General features: G+C 38.9%; 1 pseudogene across 1 annotated transcript; it reads left to right on the top strand.

The window, feature by feature from the left end:
• The first annotated feature begins 23014 nt into the window (after positions 1 to 23014).
• LOC306644844 (small ribosomal subunit protein eS1-like) lies at positions 23015 to 23754 on the top strand (annotated as a pseudogene). The gene has a single exon. The product of its transcript is annotated as a small ribosomal subunit protein eS1-like (transcript).
• Positions 23755 to 26210: the final 2456 nt, after the last annotated feature.

Below are 26210 nucleotides of genomic sequence, written 5' to 3' on the forward strand. Positions count from 1 at the left end.
CACCTGCCTAGGAGAATATACTATTTTTAAACAGTGGAACCATACATTGTATACTTGCAAATATGAGTTAATTAACCATCGATACTCTAAGTTTGAAGCTCCATTTGGCAATACAGAAGCCCTGGAGGGATTCCTCTTATCTGATGGGTTTGAAGACTGAGGCAAGTTCAATTGAGAGGAAGGGGACAGAGTGAAGTTTAGGGATCAAAGAAGCTTTGTAGAGAATAGGACAGCAGGTCCACCAGGAAATAAAAGAAGTTATGATTGCTACGGCACAAAAGCTGAAACCTAGCTGTGAATTGAGACAGGAATGTACTCCATGATACTAACCGAATGATCCCACTGAGCAAGCAGGTCTCCAGGGTCCATCTTCAAGTGCGTCTTCGTCTCCCATTATGTTGTTTGGTTTTTGTTTTGTTTTGGGCAGAGCTAGGAATGGAACCCAGGGCCTCATGCATGCTGGGCAAGCACTCTACCTCTGAGCTACATGCCCTTTGGGATGTAAAAATCCTCTTTTGGATCAGCTCTTTCCTCCAATACTGTTGAAATAATTGAAAGGTCTTCTCACTCTGATCATCTTAGACCATAAAATGTCCTCTGGTCACTTCAGCTTCAAATACAGCCTCAGTTTATAATATAGTGCACCCAAATATTAAAATAAAACTCCTAAGGTCATTACAAGCTTGGGTATGCTTTAGGCTACTGGGACTACAGGGGGGATGGGATGCTCCTTTTGATCTCCCTATTAATATCACTTTAACCTCACCCAACTCTGTCCTCCAGGATAGAAGCAGAGACAGCAGGAAGGAGAGGAACCCTCTAATTTGACTAACATAGATAAGTTGGTAAAGCTGCCCTCTGGCTCTGGCTGCGATCTCAGACTGGATTTATTCTCTTATCCAAATGTGTGGCCTCCTCAGATGCTCCCCTGCCAGGCCCTCCCAGCTGGAATTCCTTTGACTCAAGCAGTGTGTCCCAGTAAACCAGTCATTTATAACCCCGCTCTGCTTCTCTGTGTAGTGATACCTCCAACATCATTTTGCCAAAACACTTCACCAGTTATAGGAAGCCCTCTGGGTCTGGATGCCTTTAAAAGCAACCCAGACTTGCATTCCTCCTGTGGATTCATATTTGGCCCCTGCAGCTTTGACCTGGCATGGACCCAGGGTGGGTCCCTCCTACCTGCGCCTGCTGCTGTGTGACACAGCTCGTTTCGGCCATGCTGTCTCACAGATCTTTCCCTTGGCACGAGTCAACTGCCTGCCTGCCTGTGTTCCCCAAGCTTCAAAAGCTATCTATCAACCTCTCCTTGGAGCTCTCCCAGGAGGGAGTCAGATGGGAAGAATTCACAGCTCGGGGTAATGACCATAAGGATCACAAAACGTGCTTTTGGCCATCTTTAGGAGTTATGAATGGGTAGACTAATACTTTGCCCTGGAATGCAACACTGTTTGGTATCCTTGCTCCTCAGTGAAAATTGAGGAGTCCTATTTTAACTTCATCTTCCTTCTGTTCAATTCCTCCAGTACTGCTCAGTCTCCCAGAGCAAGACAAAGGAGAGGATTGGGTTCAAGGTATGTAAATAGGAATGAAGGAGTGACAAGGAACCGGGACCCATAGAATCAGAGCTGGAGGAGGAAGGCAAGAACTATGGCAATCCCAGCTATGCAGGAGGCTTAGTCAGGAGGACCACAACTGTGGTGTTGGCAAGGATGTGGGGAAAAAGGCACACTCATCCGTTGCTGGTGGGGTTGCAAATTAGTGCAGCCACTCTGGAAAGCAGTATGGAGATTCCTCAGAAAGCTTGGAATGGAACCACCATTTGACCCAGCTATCTCACTCCTTGGCCTATATCCGAAGGACTTAAAATCAGCATACTACAGAGATACAGCCACATCAATGTTCATTGCTGCTCAATTCACAATAGCCAGATTGTGGAACCAACCTAGATGCCCTTCAATTGATGAATGGATAAAGAAACTGTGGCATATATATACAATAGAATATTATTCCGCCGTGAAGAATGATAAAATTATGGCATTTGCCGGCAAATGGATGAAATCGGAGAATATCATGCTAAATGAAATAAGCCAATCTCAAAAAACTAAAGGACGAATGATCTCACTGATAAGCGGATGATGACATATAATGGGGGGAGGGAGGGGTTAGCATTAGATTTAGGGTTGGGGTTAAGGAGGGGGGCAAGAATGGAGGAAGGAAGGACTGTATAAAGGGAAAAGTGGGGTGGGAGGGGTGGGGGGGAAGGAAAAAAATAACAGAATGAATCAAACAACATTACCCTATGTAAATTTGTGATTACACAAATGGTATGCCTTTACGCCATGTACAAACAGAGATGTATCCTATTTGTTTACAATAAAAAAAAAAAAAAGGAGGACCACAACTGTGAGGCCAAACTGGGCAACTTGCTGAGACCCTGTCTCAATATAAAAAATAAAAAGGACTGGGAAGTGTAGCTCAGTGGTAGAACACTTGCATAGCATGCGAGAGGCTCTAGTTCAACCTCCAGGACCACAAAGAACAGAAAGAAAGAGGGTGAGAAGGAGAGAGAGAAAGGAAAGAAGGAAGGAAGGAAGGAAGGAAGGAAGGAAGGAAGGAAGGAAGGAAGGAAGGAAGGAAGGAAGGAAGGAAGGGAGGGAGGGAGGGAGGGAGATTAAAGGGCTCAGAGGTTGGAGAATGTAGGAATGGTTGAGTACACATTCTGGACAACTACTCTTTTTTGCGGGTGTTACTAGGGATTAAACTCAGGCACTTGATCGCTGAGCCACATCCCCAGTCCTATTTTGTACTTTATTTAGAGACAGGGTCTCACTGAGTTGCTTAGCACCTCACTTTTGCTGAGACCGGTTTTGAACTCAAGGTCCTCCTGCATTAGCCTCCCAAGACGCTGGGATTACAGGTGTGGGATTATAGGTGGGATTACAGCCACCACACCCAGCTGGAAAAATACTTTTAACAGCTGTTTGGCTAAAGGTATGGAAGACATGAAATGGTTGAAGATTCTTTGTTTCATTCTATCATTGGCCTGATAGACTGGCCAATGATTATGGAATCACTAACAGCGTTAAAGCATGGGAGAGGAGAGCTGGTCTTCAGGATGTGTTGTTGAGCTCCATTTTGAATAAAGTGAACTTCAGAGGCTACTGAGAAATCCAAATAAAAACATCCTGGAGCGCTGGCGCTCAGAAGAACAGGATTCAAGATGTATCTTTCAGAGCTAGGATCACTATTACGAACTATTAGGAATCACAGGACTCAACGACTTCTCCAAAGAAGCAGGTGGAAAGACTGAAAAGCAGAGGTCAAGACCACCTGGGGAATGTATCTTGTGAGAATACGGGGCATGAAGAGAATCTCTTACAGAGAAGGAATGGAACTCTCTGTTGTCCAAGAGAAAGAGCTGCATCTCAAAATCAAGCTAGTCTGTTCTAAAGAGTGCTTCATCCAAAAATACCTCATCTTCTTTTCTAATTGACTTTATTGCCTAGTTTTACAGCTAAACCTCCTACTTCTTCAAACTGTAAAATGAGGATAATAATTGTGTCTTCCTTCCAGGGCTGTGATAAAGACAGAGTAAGGCAAGGGCACAGAAATACAAACTCAGAAAATGAGCTACTCTGATTATCATCACTTTTTGTGATAGTCAACTTTCTGTAGCTATAGCAAAATACTGAGAAAATCAATTTAAAAGGAGTAAAGATTTATTTTGGCTCACTGTTTCAGAGTTTTCAGCCTGTGGTCACTTAGCTCCATTGCTTTGGGCCTGCAGCAAGGCAGAACATCATGGCAGAGATCAAAGGGTAGATGAAGCTAAGTTGGTCACCTGATGACAGAAGGGGAGCAAAGAGGAAGAGTCTGAGGTCCCAATATCTCCTCAAGAACATCCCCCATGACCTAACTTCCTCCGCTAGGCCCCTCCTACTAAAGGTTCCACTACTTCCCAATGGCACCACATGCTGGCAACCAAGCCTTTAACCTAAGATCTTTGCAGGTACACTCAAGTTTCAAACATTAACACTATTATTATTTATAATATTTACTTCTGTTTAAGCAGTAGTCACTTCTCTACAAGATGAGTATCTCAAACTTATTTCTAAGTGCTTCGACATTTTTCTTGCCTGTTAGTCCTTCCCTCTTATACAAATGGCACTGAGAAAGAGAAAATTACTTGAATACTAGGTTGCTGATACCCTGGCATGGTTGATATAAACATACTACCATCATGATCTGGTTTGACTTTCAAATTGAATAATCAGAGATCACAATTTCCTCTTAGGGATTATGCATAAAATTAAGAGGCATTTCCAACAGTTTGATGGTGGTTGCTGAATCATGACATTTATTATGTTGGTTTCCTATTGCTGTGTAACAAATCACTACATACTTCAAATAACCATTTATATATCAGCTCACGGTTCTGTAGATCTGAAATCTTGGCGCTGTATGACGACTCTCTGCTCAAGTTCACAAGAGGTTGATCTAAAAGTGGAGACTGTACTGTGGTTCTCTGGGGCTCAAGATTCTCTTAAGCTCACTATTGTTATGATTCAGTTCTTTGTGGTTATAAAACTAAGGTCCCTGTTTTCTTGTGAGCTGTTGTATAAGAACATGGCTTAGCTCCTAGAACCTGCTCCTCTCCATCAGCAGTTCACTACAAAGCTGCACGCTTTCTTCTAGGCCAGCAGGAATGTCCCTGATTTCTTCCTTTGCTCCCAGTTAGAAAAAATGCTCTGCTCTTAAAGACTCACTTGATGAGGGCAGGCCCACCCAAGGCAATCTCCCCTTTGCTATATCATGGGTGATAATTAAGAGAGTGATAGTTCATCAGATTCATATATTCTGCCCACATATGAATTATACAAAGGGAAGGATTGTTGGGGGCCACCTTAGAATTCTGCCTATCACATTTATTTGTGGAACAGTATGTTACAGGAATTTCAACAAAGCACTGGGAATAAAAAGACAGATTAAAGATCTTTGCGTTGTTCATCCTCTACTCTAGCAGTATCAAACATAGGAGCCAATAGCTGCATGTGGCTTCTGGACCCTCAAAACATTGTTAATCCAAATTGCAATATGTTATAAATCTAAAATGCACACTGGATTTCAAAGAATTGGTACCAATAAATAAATACATAAACAATAAAACTATCTATTAATATTTTTTATCTTGATTACATATCAAAGTGAAATTTTTCAGAATATATTCATTGAGAAAAAATATATTATTGGAATTAACTGCACCTGTTTCTTTTTACTTTTTTAAAAATGTCTACCAGAAGTTAAAAATCACAAATGTGGTTTGCACTTTATTTTCTCTTAGACATCACCAGTAAAAGATAACATCAAGAAAAGAAACCAAGACAGAATTTAGAAAGAAAATGATAATCACTTCCAAGTACACCAGGTGCCATGAGAGAAACCAATGGCATTTGGGGGACACAAAGACAGAGTGGTCAGTTTAGCTAGGGATGAGAGAGACTAGGAAAGGCTTCAGCGACGTAGCTTCCCCTTCATGGTAGACAAGGTAGAGCATTTTCCTATGCAAAAATCCTTTCCAATAGACAGAAATTCTTTATATAAAACTGCAGAACTGGGCTGGGGCTGTAGCTCAGTGGTAAGAGTGCTTGCCTTGCACATGCTAAAGCACTGGGTTCGAGCCTCAGCACCACATAAAAATAAGTAAATAAAGATGTCTCTCTACAACTAAAAAAATATTAAAAAAAAAAAAAAAACTACATAACTGTCATTAGGGACCTTTTCTTTTAGGTGACACAAATCAGAGCATGATTTTAAAGCAATTAGACATGCCCCAGGACCAGTTCGCACTTCTCTGACAGATCATTGCTCTCCCTCCACCGGGGCCTTTGTCCTCTCAGACACAAGCAGAGGTGGCTGACTCTTTCTGAGATACTTCTTAGGGTCAAAAGTTTTCAGGCTCACACCACTGAGAGTAGCTTGTCTTCCAAATTCCTCCCAGTCAGGGTCTCTCTGGCTTTTGATCTCTCCAATGGAGGGCAGCTATTACTAACTTCATTAGAGAGTAGTTAATTACCTTGTGGGCCCTCCCAATTAATTCAGAAAGCTCTCTTGGCTTCCTAGCTCATGACGAAGCATTAAAAAAGAAACATTGAAATGTGATCTATAAATATTTTTTTCTCTATAATAGCTCTTTTTTTCTTTTTAAATCAGGAGTTTCCCTATCAGATATCTTTTGGACCTAGCCCTCACTTCTCATAAGGACCCTTGTGAATATTATTTATTCATTAGACAAATACTTCCACAAGCAAGTAGTTAATACTACAAATACCCTGGCTATTCATACTAGCAACTGCACCTCCATTTAGTATACTCTCTTCACCATATTACGTTAACAAAGTTGAAGGTCTAATATTCAAGCTGATATTAGAACTTACACCTCTTTTAAGTAAATTATAAGAGTTTTAAAAGAATAAAATGATTAACTCACATCAATTCTCTTTATTCCTAAATTCTCATGGGTAAGGGTCTTTACCTCATTTCTAGCATCTTTATTTTAAAAAGCTCTCTGTTTTAGCAACTCATAGATGAGTTTTGGCCACCTGTGTATGCTGCTTCCAAAGCCGAGTAGTATCTTTTTTGGATAGACATTTAGAAAGATCTTCCCATGCAAATTATGGATTTACACCAGCGAGTGGCTATGGAATTGAGAAGAATTCATAAGGATTTTAGTTAGCATACCAGCGTTTTTTTTCTTCAAAATGTTTTGAAATGGTTCTGGCAAATGTTGAGATTTGGAAAACTGGTCAGGAAGTACACAGGTATTGATTCTGTTATTCTGTATATTTTTCTGAACCTTTGAAATGTTTTCTAAATATGTATATTTAAAAGGCATAACGCCTCCTGCTCACCAGGGAAACTCACAGCGCAAGAGCAGACACAGCTCCACCCCACAGGAGTCACTGCCCAATGAGGGAGGTAGCCCCGGCTCAAATGATCACAGGCAGGTAATTATTTGTTATTTTACAAACTGCGATCAGTTTTACAAAGCTAAGGATTAGGGTGCTGGGAAAGCCTTTAACTCTGGGACCTGGCTGGGGCAGGGACTGCTATCCTGAAGAACTGGAAATTCAGCCATGAGCTAAAGGACACGGAGGTGTTCGCCAGGAGCAGGTGGATGGGGCATGGAAGCAGGTAGAAAGGCAAGGGGTGGGAAGGAGCCCAAGTTTTCCAAAGGAATGAAAGAATGTCTGTGTGTCAATGAAGAGTGAGAAAGTAAAAGGACACAAAGTAAAGCCTAAAAGTGGGGAACAGATCTGGGGGTACAGCTTGCAGGTAGAGCATGTGCTTAACATGCATGAGGCCCTGGGTTCAATCCCCAGAACCATAAGAACAGAAGTCCTGGATGGAGCGTTTGCCGATATCTGTGGTGTGAATACTTCCACCATATTTGACTCCAAGCTGCCTACATGATGTCAGAGGACGTAGTACTGGGAGAGAGGTGGGCATGGGTCCTCCTGAGCAGGTACAAGCTGGCCCCAGTTCAGCGTTGTAGTAGAGCTCATTTCTAGACCCACTCTGAATGAGATGATACAGCACACCTTGGTATTGGACAGAAACAGGCAGCTGCTGGGGGTAGACAGTGCACAGTGCCTTGTTCACAGATAATATAAAATGTTCTCTTTATTTTATGAGGGAATTCACGAGGATAAATTTTATGTTTTACCATTTTATATAATCAAAAGCTATGATTTCAATGTAATCTTGAGTTTATAATCCCTGTTCATCCTTTGTCTCCTTGTGCATAGAATGAGGAATCCCTTGGAGGGATAAAATCTTTATTATTTTATGAAACGAGGCCTTGAATAATCAAGATCTGATTTATACTCATTAAGGGTCTTAGTTTTCTTGTTTCGGGGTGTAGCACACAGGGTGAAGACCCACCCTCAGCTGCTGGCTCATACAATGGCATTTCCTCTCTTTCCTGTGTGTAACCTGCAGAGCCTGGCCAGGTGACCTGACTGCATTTTCAACTTCCAGCCCTGAGCCTGTCGGGAGGAAGCCTCTAAGAGAGCAAACATCTGTATACCTAATGCAGGCATTCTTTTATATTAAACATTTATCCCACCAGGGATTAATTCTACTGTTAAAATTTTAGGCACCTGACTTTCTAGTGCCACCCTGGACGATGACTTACTATATATAATTTCATTGAAGTCTTCAGGGATCCCTGACTTTCTAAAGAAATTTAATCCTATTTTGTCCCATTATCCCAGATGTGGAACACCACTTAAATATAACATAATAATTATATAATATTGGAAACAGAATGTTACAATAAGAATAAGGCTATAATTATATATTATAATAATATTATTAATATGTTATATAAGTTATAGATTATGACTTCCAAACTATTTTAATGCACCTGTGTCAATTTTGTTGAAATATTCACAGGACTGAAAACTTGGGACTTATAGATTTAAAAGAAAAAAAAAAAATCAGTGTCATTATTATCTCATGAGTCCTGGTTTGTTACTCCACGGTGTTTCCAACACCTTTCATATTTCAGGTTATATCGAAGGTAAAGCGTTTTCTGTTTGCAAAGTTGTTTTTTTTTTTTTTTTTTTTTAAGACTGCAATGCAAACGTGGTCCCTCCGCAAAGGATATAAGGCAGAATCCTCCAGCATCACGCCAAGGGGCTGCAATCGTTTCCCTTCTAAAATATTCCTATGTGATTCATTTATTGCATTAAATAAAAGTGAGTGGTGGCACAAGATCACGTGGAATATCATTTGAAATCTCCCCCAGGACTTCTTATTACTTTTAAAACGCCCCATTACAGTAATTTATTGAGCTACTTCATTCGTTCATGCTTGCTCTAGGGCTGTGCTTGAAGCTCTGCGAAGTCACCTAGGGGCTCTTGGCCAAGGGTTGGTCATATTGCTCTGACTTTTTCATTTTTTTTTATTATGGTCATGAATTTTCAAACACATCCAAAATTAGAGAGAATAAGGGCAGGAACCACCACGTATCCAACACCTAGCTTCCGTAATTATACATTCATGACCAATCTTATTTTATCTCTATCCTCACTCCCTTTACTGTCACTAAACCCCATTTTAATTCCCTATGAGGCTTTCAGAGAAAGTCATGGAACCTTCTGTGGCAATACCAACCTCTCCCCATCCCTCCTGGTGATGTAGACTTCCACGGAGCGCCAAGAATGAATCCACACATTTCCCAAGCCATTCTGTGCATGCGCCGCAGGGTTTACATCGATCATGTGAAAGGGTTTCATTTCAGCTCAGACTGAAGTGACTCATCAAGCCAGAAGGGTGGGCCCTTGAGGACCAACAACACTTTCCCGTTTAACCTGCTATGTGACAAGAGCACCTGCAATAGTTATCTTGCATAAATCTCTCCTTGACCTTTATGTTATGAGAAACACTGTTTACTGAATCCTGTAGAGTTAAGAAATGTTGCCAGTATTTATTACTGAAGAGTTTAAATTTAAATCAAATTCGAAAGTAAATTCATACTTTAGAAGTAAAGCAAGCCATTGGCAAAAAGCACTGGAGAAGAGGGAGAGCCTGAGAGATTCTTTCAACTGGAAATCCATATTTATCAGATTTTCTGATAATGAAAGAAGCAAGAATTCAAAATGTGAACTAGAACATTTATGGCAATAGATGGAATATTAGGAAAATATTGAAAACTATTATCCAAAAACAGGAGATTGTGGAGGTAAATTATAAAATATGCATACAATGGAATTTTATGAAAACTTAAATACTGATGGAAAGATGTTTGTGACATATTGTTAAAAAAAAACCTTGAAAAATAGTGGGAAAAAAGGTGGCAGAAGGATCTATAGATTAAAAGATAAGAGAACTAGTAACCAATTGCAGAGAATTATATTACCCTTATAAATTTAAGCACTCACATATATGAGAACACTGCAGAAACATGAACACAGAGCAGTTACTGAATGATGTCGTGAGATTTTATAATTATTTTGAAATGTGATAGTGGTATGTTATTATTTTTTAAGTTCCATATTTAGAGATGAAATGCTTTACTGAAAGGGGATGTAGGGCTACAAACAAAATTAAATTGACCAAGTTTGTAGGTTTATTATGGACTACTCTCTATTTATGTGCATATGGAAAATTATTCACTGTGAAAAGGTTTTTTTAAAGTTATAAAACAATATGTATTGTGACTATTAATTTGTTTCAGATATCTTCGTTTATTCTTTCACATGAAGCATGACTTGTGATTTTAATATAGACATAATATACTTTTGTGATAAATAAATTGCTTGACAACCTAAACTAATTTATGCTCGACATTAATCTCTCAAAATTTGCTGGTTTCTCATTATTTTCAACGTACCACAGAGTTTACAGTTCAGAAGCTGTTCAGGATAACAACATGAGAAGTCACACATTGTCTCGGATTAAAGTTGCTGGCCTTCCACCATCCTGTTCAGCAGTTATGAATACTGTCCTGGGGTTGGGAGCCCAAGATTCAGGTCGGGAGCTGATATAGAAAAAAGCAACACTCACTGGAAACTCTGGGATTTTAAGTTTCATACAAAGCTAGTCCCCCATAAACCAAACCCAGAGGGAAAACTTAATCTTTTAACAGGTAAGTCTAGAGGAAAAACAAATCTTTTTATAGACATGATTTGATTAATTTAGAAAAATTTTAAGGACCATTTTGTCTAAATTAGTAAGAAAATGTGACTGCTCTGGGTACCAGTTTTGCTGTTGAAGTGGCTGGATTTACCCTGGTCTCTTAGGTAGGGAAGAGTAAGTCACCAAGACTTAGCATTTTCAAATTCCTATAAAAAGCATTTGAACCTGAAGTGTCCCTTCCTGAAAGTGACTGTAAGCATGCACAATGGAATTGGGATAAATTAAATATAAAGTACTTATCATATCAACCTCTATTAATGGGTTCACTCTGCTGTGCACTTGCTCCTGCTTAAAAACTCACCTGCAGCAGGGTGCCGTGGCACACACCCATAATCCCAGCAGCATGGGAGGCCGAGCAGGAGGATCACAAGTTCAAGGCCATTCTCAAGAAGTAATAAATTCAAATTAATTAATTAATTAATTAATCAATCTGACTCTAATTAATTAATTAATTAGGAAAAGAAGGAAAGAAAAGGGCTGGGTTGTAGCTCAGAGATAGAGTGCCACTGGGTTCAATTCCAAGTACTGGAAGAAAAATTAAGAATCACCTTCACCACAGACCCCGTGTGCAGGAAAAGAGCAGTTTGGAGATCGGATGATTGTGGTTCTGCTTCTCTACTCAAAGGCTCCAAATTGTTTAGTTGACTAGAAAATTCTGCTCTGCTGCTAGTGTTGGTCTCCTTCTCCTGGGCTTCTCATAGGACCTGAGCCCAATATTGGGTAATTAAGTTCTGTCTCACTCAGCTTCTGAGCCCAAGTTCATCCTGTCCAGAGGGAGCCTTTGTCCCACCAGAGAGAGAGATGTGAAGTGGTCCTTACTGGCCTGTCCTGTAGCCATAAGGGTGCAGGGAGTAGGAGGCTTCTCTAGTGGCCCCTGCTCCAAGAGCCCCTCGGGACTACTGTTTTGGTTTCTTGGTTTCTTCCCGTGTCTACACCCAGGGAGACGCCTTGACTCTTGGCCTCTGCCATTGGAGGTGGCCCCTTTTCTTGTTCCTTTAATAGCTACAAGCTAAGATCTAGATCCCTATGTAGAGGCCCCCAAAGATTTTCTTAATTGGGATGGGATTTAATTGTAAATTGCTACATCTATTTAAACAAAACAAAATAAAACATAGTTTTGACCATATAGTATTTCTCAACGGTGTGCCAGAGAGAACTCAGCTGATAGATTTTCAGGATATTTGCAAGTTGAACTGTTAACCACAGCTATTATTAAAGTTTAAATTACATAAACTTATAGATAATTTACATTAAAATAAAGGTCATAAATACTCAAAACTTGCAGCATCTCAATTTCTCTCACCACAGTTTACTATTATCTGTGTTCTTGGTTTATTTACAACTATCCTTATTTGTAGAGTAGAAAACCATGATGGAACTGCAACCATAGGTTGGCTATGGAGCTAAGAGTTCAGCAAACGACAGCAAAAGCATTCTGTGAGAATTAATTGGCCCTATAGAACTTAAAGCATATCATGTATTTTATTATTGTGTATCAAATGTGTGTTATACATCCTCTGTATCAATAAAATTTATAAAGTGGTTAATTTTTTTCATCAAGTCAGTTGTTCCACTTTTTCATTTTTCCTTCCTCCTACTCTGCTGTCAATTCTGTAGTCTCATTAACTCAGTTCCGCTCACCTCCCACACTGACTCAGAGCCTTGGGTGGGTGGGAGGCTGGTGCCCAGTCCACTCTTGATTTACCTTGTCCATGCAGAGGGGCATCGTTCGCTCAGCACACAGGGCTTCTGCTCCCTCCCCATTCCTGCTCCATGGAGGTGAACGGACTTGCTGGTTGTTGAATTTGGAAGGAGAAATGGGGCATATTATATCAGGGTTCTTTCCCTCTTCTTTGGAGCTACCCATAGAAGGGGCATCTTTCTTCAAAGGGGAAGCCTGTCCTGTTCTGGTGTCCTTCTGGGCTGATAGAGAAGCTGGTCAAATCCTGGATTTGTGTCGTCAGGAGCTCTGGCTCAGAGATGAAAGTCGTGCTCTCCAAAGCAGCATTAGAAAAGGAATGCCACATATGGACCTCCGTCTGCTGATTTCTTTGTCTCTCTTCTCAGTTGTTTCCAAAATTGAATGGGGGAAATGGTGTGTTTTTATTGGGCCCCTCTCCCATCAGCCTTTGCTTCTGAGGCCAGAATGTCTTGCGGCTGTACCCAGATGTGTTGCTTCATATGCATGAGCCCTACCCAAGAAAACCTGACTGCAGAATTTATTTGATTCAAATCCCTTTTATTCCCTGTATGCATATGAAGATCACAATGCTTCCGCAATTGAGCACCTTTTACATGAGGCGTATTCTTTTTACAAACTTCATGTAGAACATGAATAAAAAGTATTATTATCCCCTTTTGCAGAGGAGGAAATAATGACCTAAAGTGTCGAAGGAACTTGCCCGAGGTTACAAAGTGACGCAGCCAGCTGTCAGATTCCGAGGTCCTCAATTCTATTCTCCTTCCCTCTCCGTGCCTTTTCTCCCCTCCCACCTCCATCCCTCCCGTCTTCCCTCCTCTTTACTTTCAACCACCCCTCTAGCTACCTTTGCTCATTGCCATGTTTTCTAGCCCTTTGAAAAACTAAGGAAGCATTTGACACCTCAAGGCTTTCAATATATTAAGAAATAATCTACCAAATCTCACCCCAACAGCTGGGCCCCCAAGGCACCTGGCAGCAGGCAGTAGGAAAACTGGCTGTCTTTCTAGTCTCCTCCTCAGGTTTCTCACAAGGAATGGCCAGCATCTCATCCAAAGGCCTGGGGAGGAGGCCACAAAGAAACCAGTGTGCAGAGAGAGAGGCCACAGCACTTCGCCCAGCAGGGTCTACCCAGGCTTGACCTGGGGGCTGGGCTGTACGTGGAAAAACACAACCTTTCCTCAAACAGAGCGTGCGCCCTTACCACTGAGTCAAGGTTCCTTTCTCTGGGGTTGATAGTTGTGTAATAGGGTCAGGAACGGAGCAAACAGTTGAGCAATTACGTGGGGAATGATTGGAAAAAGAGGGAAAAAAAAATATAGATAGCATTCTCAGTGGGGATAATATTTAAGGGGGTGAAAACTAGTTCTGAGGGAGAGAGTAAAATAATCTCACTCTTAGGGGCCATGTGTGAGCTCAGTGTAGAGCACATGTTTAGCATGCAGGAGGCCCTAGGTTCAATCCCTACCAACAAAAAATTAAATTAAATTAAATTAAAAATTTTTTAAAATGCTACTTTTTAATATGTAAATCCAGATAAACATTTAGTGCCCCCAAGTATGCCTGTATATCTGTGGTATTAAAATATCATGGAGGGATTGATTAAAAAAAATATGTCTTGGACTGGAGACATGGTCCAGCGGTATAGTGCTTGCCTAGCATGCATGTGGTCCGGGGTTTGATCCCCAGCACCATCCTCACTCCCCTCCCCCAAAAAGAAAAAAGAAATCTAGAAAATCTTGTTAGGGAAGCAACAAAATCTTTTGATTATTGAAAAGTGGCCTATGCAAAGAGTATAGCAGAGTATGCATTACATAGCAGGTACTCAATTAGGAAGGCTGTGTTGATGTCATCACAGTTGGCTGTTGTTAGGATTGTCCTAACTCGAGAAACCATGTTGTCCCATCCCAGGGAGGGAAGGGCGTCCTGTAGCAAGTTTGCAGATGAAATTAGCTTGTGGTGGATCTTGCCTGAGCTAGAGGTCCAAACTGCTCAAGGTTCTAGAAAATAAACAAGATTTTTGCACACCATTGGGATGACCTCCAGGATGCCAGGAAACACTGTACACAACTGTGTTAAAATTCAAAGAATGTGGCAGTGTGCAGATTGTCACAAGGGCCACTATGACCCCCTGGGGAGAGGACATGCTTCATAAATGTATTAATATGGGATTGAGGACAATACTAGTAACATCTCATTCATGCCACATGGGCCCTGCCAGTGTGGAAAACTGAATATCAGACAGTTAGTCTTAAAATCTGTGTTCGTACTGCACCTGGTGTACAAAGTGGTTTTGCATAGAATATCTTACAAAATCATCACAATAAATCTGGAAGGGCAATACTACTTCCTCACTTAAAGGGCAAAGAAGCTGGAGTTTACACTGTCCTCCTTATTTCTTGTCCACATTGGCTAACCAGCAATAAGTATCAGAGCAAGACTCCTTTCTTCTCTACTCCACCACCTCTCTAATATTCCTTTCCCACTGAGGAAGGAGATATGAAATGTAAAGCTATGAAGGAAAAGTCATGCTGGGACTTGGGGACTCCCTATGAAGCATGCGATAGTGACTAAATGGACACAACATAGCCACACAAGAAGGGGTATGAATCTAGCATATGGCAGAACCTACTGAAGCTGCTCAGAGACATCTACCGCTCTGTTGCAGAGAAATGAAAACCCATCAAAATAGAGTATAGCAGCATCCCAAGATGCTGTGAAATTTGGACTATAAAATAGAAGGTTTGGGGGCACAAATGTTGAGAATAAAAATATAACACAAAAAAAAAGAATGACTTTGTACATTCAGAGTGCTGCTTTTTATTTCAGGGCCACAGCTTCAAATGTAGGAATGATGGATATTTGGCTAAGAATTGAGAGCATATTCAAAGGCTGAAAAGAATGCGTTTAGTCAGAGACCAACTCATCTGGCCAAAAAGGTTGTAAATGGAAAACAGATGGGATAGGAGGAAAAAAACACCTAGATGAAACTGAGATGGGTTTCTATGCATGACATTAAGGAGTGCCTGGGAAGAATTTCAACAGTGAGGGAGGTTCTGAGTGATTCAATGAGGAAACACTGGGAAGGACATCAGAAACAAAACGTAGGCAGCAGATGTCCAGATATCATGCACAGAACATGAGCAACATAGCAACCTTGAGATTATAGCAATGGTGACAAACAAGACCTCATAGATACCACCGAGAGTTGGCAGGATGGAACGGATCCATGAGAACAGTGATAGAGGGTGAGCTGGGTACAAAAGACCTGTTGGGAGGAGGTGGAACAGCCCTGTAGGCTGGGAAAACAATAGATTCTAAGGAACCCCTGAACATTTGGATGAAGATGAAAGAGGAGAGGAACAGAAGTGATGTTTTTGTGGAAACAGAAATGAACCACATGGAGGAAAGCCACAAAACTGGCATGACATGCATGATTAGTGAGGATAACACTCTGGATACTTCATTCAGATGAAAGCAGAGTTTTTCATTTCCTTCCTAATAATTTTATGTCCTAGAAGATAGAGGAAGGAATAAAATAACTATGGCATTTGGGGGAGAAGAAGGGGTGAGAACCTGGAAACAGTGACTGACATCATCACAGAAAAGCAAGGCTTAGTGGGATCAGAAGTGGTCACAGGACTTTAGGAAGGTAGACTTCAAAATGTTTTAAGTATTTATGGCCTAGTTACACAAGTTTGCAAAAACGAATACAGTATAAGGGAGTGCTCAGAAGCATGACTTTGGGCAATACCAATGAAGAGGAAAGATTTTTAAAGAAACAGAGTTCTGACACAGAGCCCTTTAAACTGAGATACATCCAGAATGGATACCCCAGAGGATGGAGGCAAACGATAACTCTGAGGGTATCAGAGAGTGACACAAGGAACAACAAGAATGTTAAAGTCCTTGAAGAATCAAAGCATTCAAGAATGAGAAGGACCAGAGAAAGTATTATGGGACCAAGGACATTATGATAATGAGCATTACTGGCTTTCGTAGTGACAACGGACCTAGCCTATATCCAATACACCGTTTTATGAAGTTTAAGAATAGGCAAAACTTGGGTGGGGGATGCAGCTCAGTGGTAGAACACTTGTCTAGCACGTGCAAGGCCTTGGGTTCAATCCCCAGTACTGCCCAAAGGAAAAACAAAAACAAAAACAAGAATAGGCAAGACTAACCTGTGGATATAGACATCATAGTAGTGATGCCAGGGCAGACAGAGGCAGGGATGGAATGGAAACTCCCAGGATTATGGTGGCAAACTCTATTTTTCAATTGGGGAATTGATGACATGGGTATATGCATTTATTGAAACTCATCAAACTGCCTCTATATGTAATTGCACCTCTATTAAAATAAGTAATAAACATATCAATCTGGGCAATGATATAAAAAGAATGACTTTTTTTCTTATGACTTGAGGGTAAGTTAATGAAGTTAATGCAAATAGTCAAGGAATTAGAAAAGCAGAATCTCAGAGTTTGAAATTAGTTTTCTCCAAGTAGATTTAGGGAAAGGTAAATTAATTTCCTCCTATTGGCAAAGACTTCCTTATTGCAAACAGGTGTGTCACTATATTCCATCCTGTTTCTACTGGGAGTATTAGTGGTTTTTAAACTTGCATGCACATAAATATTACCTTGAGTGCTTGCTAAGAAGACTCCAGGTCCATACCTGGAGATCTGATACAGATCTGGGTTAGTGTCTAGGATTTTGCATTTGAATAAATGATCTTAATCGTAGGTGGCCCACAGACCTACAGTTTGAGAAACACTTCATTAGAGAGTCAAGTCGTAAAACCACCTCCTACTTATTCTAATTTCAGGAAACATTTTCTGATATTAAGCCTTTTTCCATGACTTCATAGAGAAAATATGTTGCTTATATCACCACATATTCCAGCCCACATGACATTTTAAATAATAGTCATTGACATTGTATGTGTCTATAGAGTTTGCTAAATAGTGGATGAGCTTACCTTGTGCTATGGAAAAATCCTTGGGCTTGTGAAAGACAGAAACATGATTTGTGCCAAATTTACTGAGATGAAGAATATCTCCCAGAACACGACCTCTAAAGAAATTCTATACTGAACATCAAAATAGCTGTCAGGATTTTTTAAGAAATTGAGCTTAATAATAAACATGGTGTTTTCATTTTACACTTAATTCACTAAGTTTTTAAATATGTCTTGTAATTTGAAATAAATATTCATTATGGAAATTTTAGAAAAATGAGAATGTATTAAAAAAAATCACCAGTTATTCCACTGCTGTGAATGAAGTAACCATGATTCACATTCTGATTTTTTTCCTTCAGGTCAGTTTTCTGTGTCTTTAGGCATATATATTTACTGTTGTGGTGTTGGTTTATTTCTTTACAAAGCTGGGATTATGCTATATAAACATCTCCTAATGTGGTATTGTTGTATCATACTTTAGTAGTATTAACTTTCTTCTGATCTGATTTTACTTTTCTTCTTAACATTTATCCTTACCTGATATGATATATTTGTTTTCTGTTCTCTCTCAAATGCGTGATCCAAAAGAACAGGGCTTTTGCTATGACACACCTTCACAGGTTTGCTGAATGAACAGTGAGTGAATGGCATTGTATTATGTCAGTTGATGTGATTCGAAATCATGATTTATAATGAGTAAGCAACTCTATTGAATGAATGTAATTTGTTGTACCATTTTTCCTGTGTTGAATAGTTGAGTTATTTTCACTTTCCAATTTTTACTGTCGTGATAAATGATGACATATAAATCTTGTTTAGTAAAAGGAATTCATATTTTTAAATATTTCCTTAGGATTAATTCCTAGACATAGAGCTACTGTGTCAAAACTTATTTTTTAAAAAACATTAAAGACATTTTCACACATTGCCAAAAAACTTTCCAGAAATATCATAAATTTATATGACTATAAGCAGTATGGGAAAATCTCCCTCTATGTATCTTTGCTCATATTGAGTATCACCATATTGACTGATTAATTGGTCAATTGATTTTTTGTGGTCCTGGGGATTGAATCCAGGGGTGTTGTACCACTGAGCTACACTCCCAATCCTTTCTTAAAACCTTATTTTGAGACAGAATCTCACTTAGGTGTTATGGTTGTCCTCAAATTTGTGATCCTCCTGCTTCAGCATCCCAAGTAGCTTGGATTATAGCCATGCACCATCATGCCTGGGTAAGTATTGACACATTTAAAAAGAATTAGACAATTAAATAAGTCACGAACTGTATCCCTTTGACATTTTAACTCATTAATAAGATAACAATAAAGGATATTATCTTATTACAAGTTTATATAAAAGATTATTTCAGTCAGATGTGTTGGCACACATCTGCTGTAATCCCAGAAATTTGGGAGACTAAGGCAAGAGGATTACAAGTTGAAGACCAGCCTCCCTCGACAACTTAGCTAGACCCTCAGCAACTTAGCCAAGCTCTGTCTTAAAATAAAGTTTAAAAAACTTAAATGTCTGGGAGTGTAGCGTAGCTCAATGGTAAATCACCCCTGGGCTCAATCTCCAGGGGAGAGAGAGAGAGAGAGAGAGATTATTGCAACTACTTTCTGCTGTCTTATCATTTGCTTTTATTATTTTATGGTATTTTTTAGAAGACACATAGATTTTTATGTTAAATCTCTTACTTTGCAATTTACCCCATTATTTTTGTTCTCAGAATTCTGTTCCTTATCTTGATGTAAGATAATATACTTACCTCTTCTTCTGGATAATGTTTAAAGGTTTCATTTCTCTGGAGAGAACCAAGAGGGAAGTGGGGAAGAGATTCAGAGAAGAGCTGTCAGGGAAAGATGCCCAAGGCAGAGGGTGGTCTGTTTGGAAGAATAAGCACATTCCTTAATAAGAACTGTAGCTTGATAGATGAAGTTCTCAGACTTCTTTCCTTTGCTAGCAATGGATATTCATTCCATCTTGTCTAAAACTTTGCTTTTATTAAATGCACATCTTACTTAAAAAAAAGTTTCATTTCTCACACATAATCCCTTCATCTATTTGGAATATGTCCTAGTCTATAGTGTGATATGCAAGTCTAGCTTTTTCTTTTTTTTTTTAGTTAATGAAGGATCTGAATGGAGATTCATTGAGGAGTCTTCCTTCCATTTTTTTTGGTTATCACGTTCATCACATATTTTTTTTTTTTTTTAATGAGGAGGGTCTACTGTGGAACATTCAAATCTGTGCCATTAACCTGTTATGCTCTACATCAGCAGCACCTTAGTTGACATATTAAGTTTAATATTTAAGTAAGGCATGGCACCTCATCATTTCTTTTTTGAAAAGTTCCACAAACAATAATAACTAATATTCCTGTTGTTTTCACTTATATTGAGTTTGGATATTAGTGAAGTGCAAGGATTTTTTTTTTTTTTTTTGGACTGGGGATTGAACCCAGAGGTGCTTAACCACTGAGCCGCATCCCCCACCCTTTTTATTTTTTATTTTGAGACAGGGTCTCACTAAGTTGCTTAAGGCCTCACTTAGTAATGAGGCCTTGAACTTGGGATCCTCCTGCCTCAGCCTCCCAAGTCGCTGGAATTAAAAGTTTGTGCCACTGCACCTGATATGCAATGCTTTTTTAAAAATGTATATATATTGACAAATTGTATTTTTCATTTGTCTGTTGCCTGTCCAAATAGTTTAGCAAATTTTCTATTAGAGCACTCAATTTTTTTCTTATTGATTTGTAAGTTTGTTCTATTAACTAGAGCTGTGAATATAGCACAGTTTATATTTATCTTCATTTTAATTCTTTATATTTTCATGAATGAAGTTTTCTGGGCACCGGCCTCTTCTACAACTGTACTAATTTCTGCATTGAAAGCTTACTATTATTGAAGTATCTTTTCTTTTCCCAACATTTGAAATGTTGCCTTCATCACATTTTGTTAACCTGGTCTAGTGATTAATCGTAAAAACTCCGGGATCGGATTGCTGTTATTCATACACCATTAAAACTCTTTGCCACCATTTTCTGTTAAGTTTCAAGGGAGTGACCTTTAGTGCATGGTGAATAGCACGTAAGTGAAAGCTATTATTATTGCACTGGCTAAAAGATTTTTCTCCTGTTGTGTTTTTCTGTTTGTTTGTTTTCACTTTGTGCTTGATTTATTGAAAACTACAAACTCAGGAAGACTCCACCTCTGCTCTTTGAATATCTTCAGTTATTTGCCTTCCAAGAGGGTGAGCAGAAATTCCCTCAAGTAAGGTAACTGAAGTTCTCCAAATTCTTTGCTTTGATGTGTTTCCTCCAACATGCACTTTTCAGCATGACCAAAAGTTCCAGCCTCTGTCCTTGGGGTACTAGGGATGCTGCAGAAGATTACTGAGAATACATGCCGAATTTACCATGGCAAGATCAGTTTATGGTGAAAACCTGAAGGGGTACTACACTCACACAAGTCCTTACCACCCAACTCAGGAGCTGGCTGTGGCAGATCCCTTACTCAGCAAATATATCTGGAAATGAAGATGAACAATTTCTGAAGTCCTCCATGTCACTTGCCAACCCACCTCCATCCAACTCTCTACATTATTTCAGGGCTGGCTTCCGATTACAGTGTCTGAGCTCTGAGCTTAGAATTTTCTTCCTTGAATTCATACAGGCAAATCAACTTAGGGTTTATTTATTTATTTGTTTATTTTTGTCAGTCCCTTTCCATCTGTTTTATAGATTCCAGGACTATAGCGGAGTAATAATTCCCCAAAACTCAGCAGGCTCAAGCAACAATTTTTTTATTATCTCATGATGCTAAGCATTGTGTATCGAGCTAAACAGTGCTTCTCCTGGCCTCACTTTAGTTCTCTCACGTAGTTACAGCTAGGTCTGAGGTCCTCTGGAGGCTTCACTGCGTGGAGACACTCAATATGACTTCTCCTAGAGGTCTCCAAGGCCTCTCCATGCAGCCCTCCCTCTGTCCTCCCCGGGCTTTGCATTAGCCCTTCTATATAGTCTGATAACCAAACTTTGTACACGTGGCCTGCTCTCAAGAGTGCAGAAGAGGAAGGTCTTTTGAAAGCTTAGAGCCAAATTAGCATCGCCTCGCTCTCAGTGCATTCTGTTGATTAAGGTCCAAATTCAGTATGGGACAGAACTATACTGAGGCACGAGTACCAACCAGCGTGATTCATTGGGATCATTGTCCTGTATCTACCACGTCATTTCGCTTCACTTTCCAGGGCTGTTGTGTTTTTTGGTTATTGTTTCTAATTAACTAATCAAAAAGATTTCAAGTTGATAAAAATGGTGAATTTTAAATCACCATCTTAAAGTGAGAATTTGATATTTATTCTGAAAATAGCCATATAAATTATTTTTGGTATTTGTATCATTCTCTTTTTTACTTAAGTGTATTGTGTAATACCACATAAGAAAATCTCCTAACTCTCCAATCTTGTCAACCTCACTTACTGGAAAAACTGTTTTCTTTGAAAATAAAATCCCTCAGAATAAAATACATTCAAGACCTTAATTCAATAAACGTTTTTTTTTTTAAATATCTAGTATGTGCTGGGTCCTATAATCAAGTTGCTGACAGACTAATATTTTCAATTCAATTCAATTCAATGATCAGTAACCACAAAACATTCATTTTTTAAAAAGTGTGTTAATTTCACTAAATGCATGGAACTTCAAGGTATATGAAAGATTATAAGACACAGCATTATCCTCAAGGAGCTTTGCAATATGAGAACTATCAAATGGAACACATATTATTCATATGAAAAGGAAAGATGTTGAACCCTTACCTGACAAAAATTAACTCACAATGATCAAAAGCTTAAGATTCCAAAACCAAACACTTTAAGACAAAAATGCAAGGAAAAATATAGGGTAAGTCTTCGTGGCATTAAATTTGACAATGATTTCTTGGATTTTAACCCAAAACATTGACAACAAAAGAAAAAATAGACAAGTGTATTTCATCAAGAATTCAAATTTATGCAGCAAAGGACACTGTGCCCAGGGTAAAAAGGCAACTGAAAGAATGGAAATTGAGATTTGCCAATCATATATCTGATATCAGAATATGCAGAGACTGTAAAACTCAAAAACAAAAAGTAAACAATAAAAAATTGGACAAAGAGCTTGAAGAGATATTTCTCCAACGAAGATATACAAATGGCCAATAAGCACGTGAAAAGATGCTCACCATTACTAACGATTAGGAAAAAGCAAATCAAAACTACAGATACTACCTTATACCCATCAGGATACCAAATAATGAACAAACAAAAATCTAAAACAACAATTGTTGGTGAGGATGTGGAGAAATTTGAAAGCTTAGACATATACAATTATATTGTCCCTTTGCTAAAAAGGATGGTTGTTCCTCACAAAATTAAACATTAGAATTTGTGTTTGATTCAGCAATGTCTATCCTGAGTGTATTAAAAAAGGGATTTGAAAGATATTTGTGTGCCCATATTCACAGCAGCATTCTTGGCAAGTGCCAAAAGATAGAAACAATCCAAATATCCATTAACAAATGAATAAACAAAATGTTGTCTATATACACAATGAAATATTAGTTAGTCTTAAAAAGGAATGAGCAATTCTTTTGGCTCTCTGAGCAGTACCATGGTGGTAGGCAAGAACAAATGCATTATGAAAGGTGGCAAGAAGGGAGCCAAGAAGAAAGTGGTTGATCCATTTTCTAAGAAATATTGGTATGATGTGAAAGCACTGGCTATGTTCAATATAAGAAATATTGGAAAAATATTAGTCACAAGGACCCAAGGAACCAAAATTGCATCTGATGGCCTCAAAGGTATGTGTTTGAAGTGAGTCTTGCTGGTCTGCAGAATGATGAAGTTGCATTTAGGAAGTTCAAGCTAATTACTGAGGTCATTCAAGGAAAAAACTGCCTGCCTAACTTCCATGGCATGAATCTTACCTGTGACAAAATGGGTTCCTTTGTCAAAAAATGGCAGATGATGATGTTGATGTCAAGACTAGCGATGGTTATTTGCTGCATCTGTTCTGTGTTGGTTTTACTAAAAACTGCGACAATCAGATCCAGAAGACCTCTCATGCTCAGCACCAACAGGTCCGCCAAATCCAGAAGATAATGGAAATCATGGCCTGGGAGGTACAGACAAGTGACTTGAAAGAAGTAGTCAATAAACTGACTCCAGACAGCACCGGGAAAGACGTAGAAAAAGCTTGCCAATCAATTTATCTTCTTCATGATGTCTTTGTTAGAAAAGTTAAAATGCTGAACAAGACCAAGTTTGAATTGGGAAAATTCATGAACTTCACGGTGAAGGTAGTAGTTCTGGAAAAGCTACTGAGGACAAGACAGGTGCTTAGTTGAATGGGCTGATGGATAGGGACCGCCAGTTCAAGAATCTGTTTAAATCTGTTTAGATTTTTAATAGTAACAAATAAGAAGTTCTATTTGGGGGGGGGCAAGGAACAAGCAAGATTCATGCTATATCCTGGATGAATCTGAAGATATGTTTAATGAATTAAGCCAAACACAAAAGGACAAATATTGTATGATTTTATTCATATGAGATAGCTGAAGTACTCAAATTTAGAAAGACAGAAAGTAGAATATTGTTTACCAGGACTGCAGAGATAGGGAAATGAGGCACGAGTGTTTAATGGGGATGGAGTTTCGTTAGGTATAAAAAACGCTTTGGAGAGTCATGTGGATGATTATGCACAGCAGTGTGCATGTGACGAAGGCCACTGAATTGTACATTAAAAATTATCAAGTGATAAATTTTGTTATTTATATTTTACCAAATTTTAAAAGTGAACACTTTTTAAATTAAAAGCAATAAATGCTACAAGAAAGACATAAATAATCTTTCCCCTAAGGTGTTCCTCAGACCCCCTCTCTAAAATTTCAATCCTAGTCCCACTCAGCTATTTCTTTCCCCCATATCTGCCTTATTTTTCTCTTATGATATATCACTAATATTCTATACACTTTACTTTGTTTCTACTTTCTTCTTTAGAATGTAAGCAGCATAAAAGTAGGAAATTTTGCCTTTTTATCTTGCTTTATAATTGGGATTATAACACACTAGTTAACAAATATTTTTTGAATGAGACGATAAAATGTGAGTTGTTACACTGTATTGTTTAAGGAATAATGACTAGAAGAATCCATGTATTATATGCCTCAGTACAGATGCAGTTTTTTACCCAAATATTTTCAATTCACTGCTGGTTCAATCCATGGATGTGGAAGCCTCAGGTAGAGAGGACTGACTGAACTTTCATATTTTCATGTTACTTATCAGATGCCTTTCATTTCAGTTTGAAGAATTCCCTTTAGCATTTTTTTTTATAAAGCAGGTCTAATGGTAATGAACTCTCAGCTTTTGTTTGTCTAGAGAAGTCTTTATTTCTCTCTCATTTCTGAAGAATAGTTTTGCCATGTAAAATAATTTTGGTTGGCAATTTTTTTTTTCCAAATGCTTTGAATATACCATCTCACTGTCTCCTAACCTGCAAAGTTTCTCCTGGGAAATACACTGACAAATTTACTGAGGTTCCCTTGTGTACATTCTTCACATACAAATTGAATGTACCTATAAGGACATCCAGGACTTGAATTCTTGAGTGGCAGGGGTGATCTGTTCATCTGATTGGCAGAAAAGGAAATCTATTTATAGAATCTATCAAGTGTTAGCTAAGGAGGCAGGGAAACTGCTACTTTCAAACAGTGTTGCTAAGAAATGTACATTGACACAGCATTTGTTAGAATTTTGGTAAAACTTATTAAATATAAAATACACATTCTTTATGACTCAGCAATCTCCTTCTTTGTATCTTTCAAGGAGAAATTCTTAAACATGTACACAAGAAGGGAAACTGAGGCACAACAAGATTAAGTCACTTCACCAAAGCCATCTCGGAATTGACAAAAGGGCTAAAATTTAATGTGTAAAGCATTTAGAAAGGTGTGACACAATGTTTCAGTAAGTTTTTTTCGCTGCTGTGACTAAAGGACACAACCAGAACAATTATAGGGGAGGAAAAGTTTATTTGAGGGTTCATGGTTTCATAGGTCTTAGTCCACAAAAGGCCAGCTCCATTCCTCCGGGCTTGAGTTGAGGCAGAAACTCATGGCAAAAGAGTGTGGTAGAGGGAAGTAGCTCGTTTGGTGATCAGGAAGCAGCGAGGTCTCCACTTGCCAGACACAAATATACAACCCAAAGCCACGCCCCCAATGCCCATCTCCCCCTGCCACACCCCCCACTTCGATTAGCACTCAGTTAATCCCTATTAGGGGATTAATTCACTGATTGAATTAAGACTCCCACAACACAATCTTCTCCTCTGAACCTTCTTGCATTTTCTCACACGTGAGTTTTTGGGGGACACCTCATATTCAAACCATAACACAATAAGCACTGTAGAAACACCTGCTCACCATGTTAACTTATTTCAGTATAAAAGCATTTGTGCTTTGCCCAATTGACTCTTAATGCTTATATTTTCAATCTGTATGAGTAATTTATGTGTTATACAGTTGTCATATATATTTGGAAATATTGTTCAGTTTGTTTCATATTTTTCTGTTTATATTCTTATTTGATAATGAGTAATTAAATTTTTGTGTGATCAATTCCATTATGGATATTTTTAAAGCTTGTATATCTGCTTCCTACTAGAAATTTGATGAGCATTTGCCTCTTTTTTGTTTTTCCATATTTTTATTTGTATATTATAGTTGTGTATAATGGTGGGATTCATTGCTACATTTTTGTACATGCATGCAATATAATTTGTCCAATGTCATTGCCCAG

Source organism: Sciurus vulgaris (genome assembly GCF_902686455.1).
Source record: "Sciurus vulgaris genome assembly, chromosome: 15".
NCBI classification, from domain to species: Eukaryota; Metazoa; Chordata; class Mammalia; order Rodentia; family Sciuridae; genus Sciurus; species Sciurus vulgaris.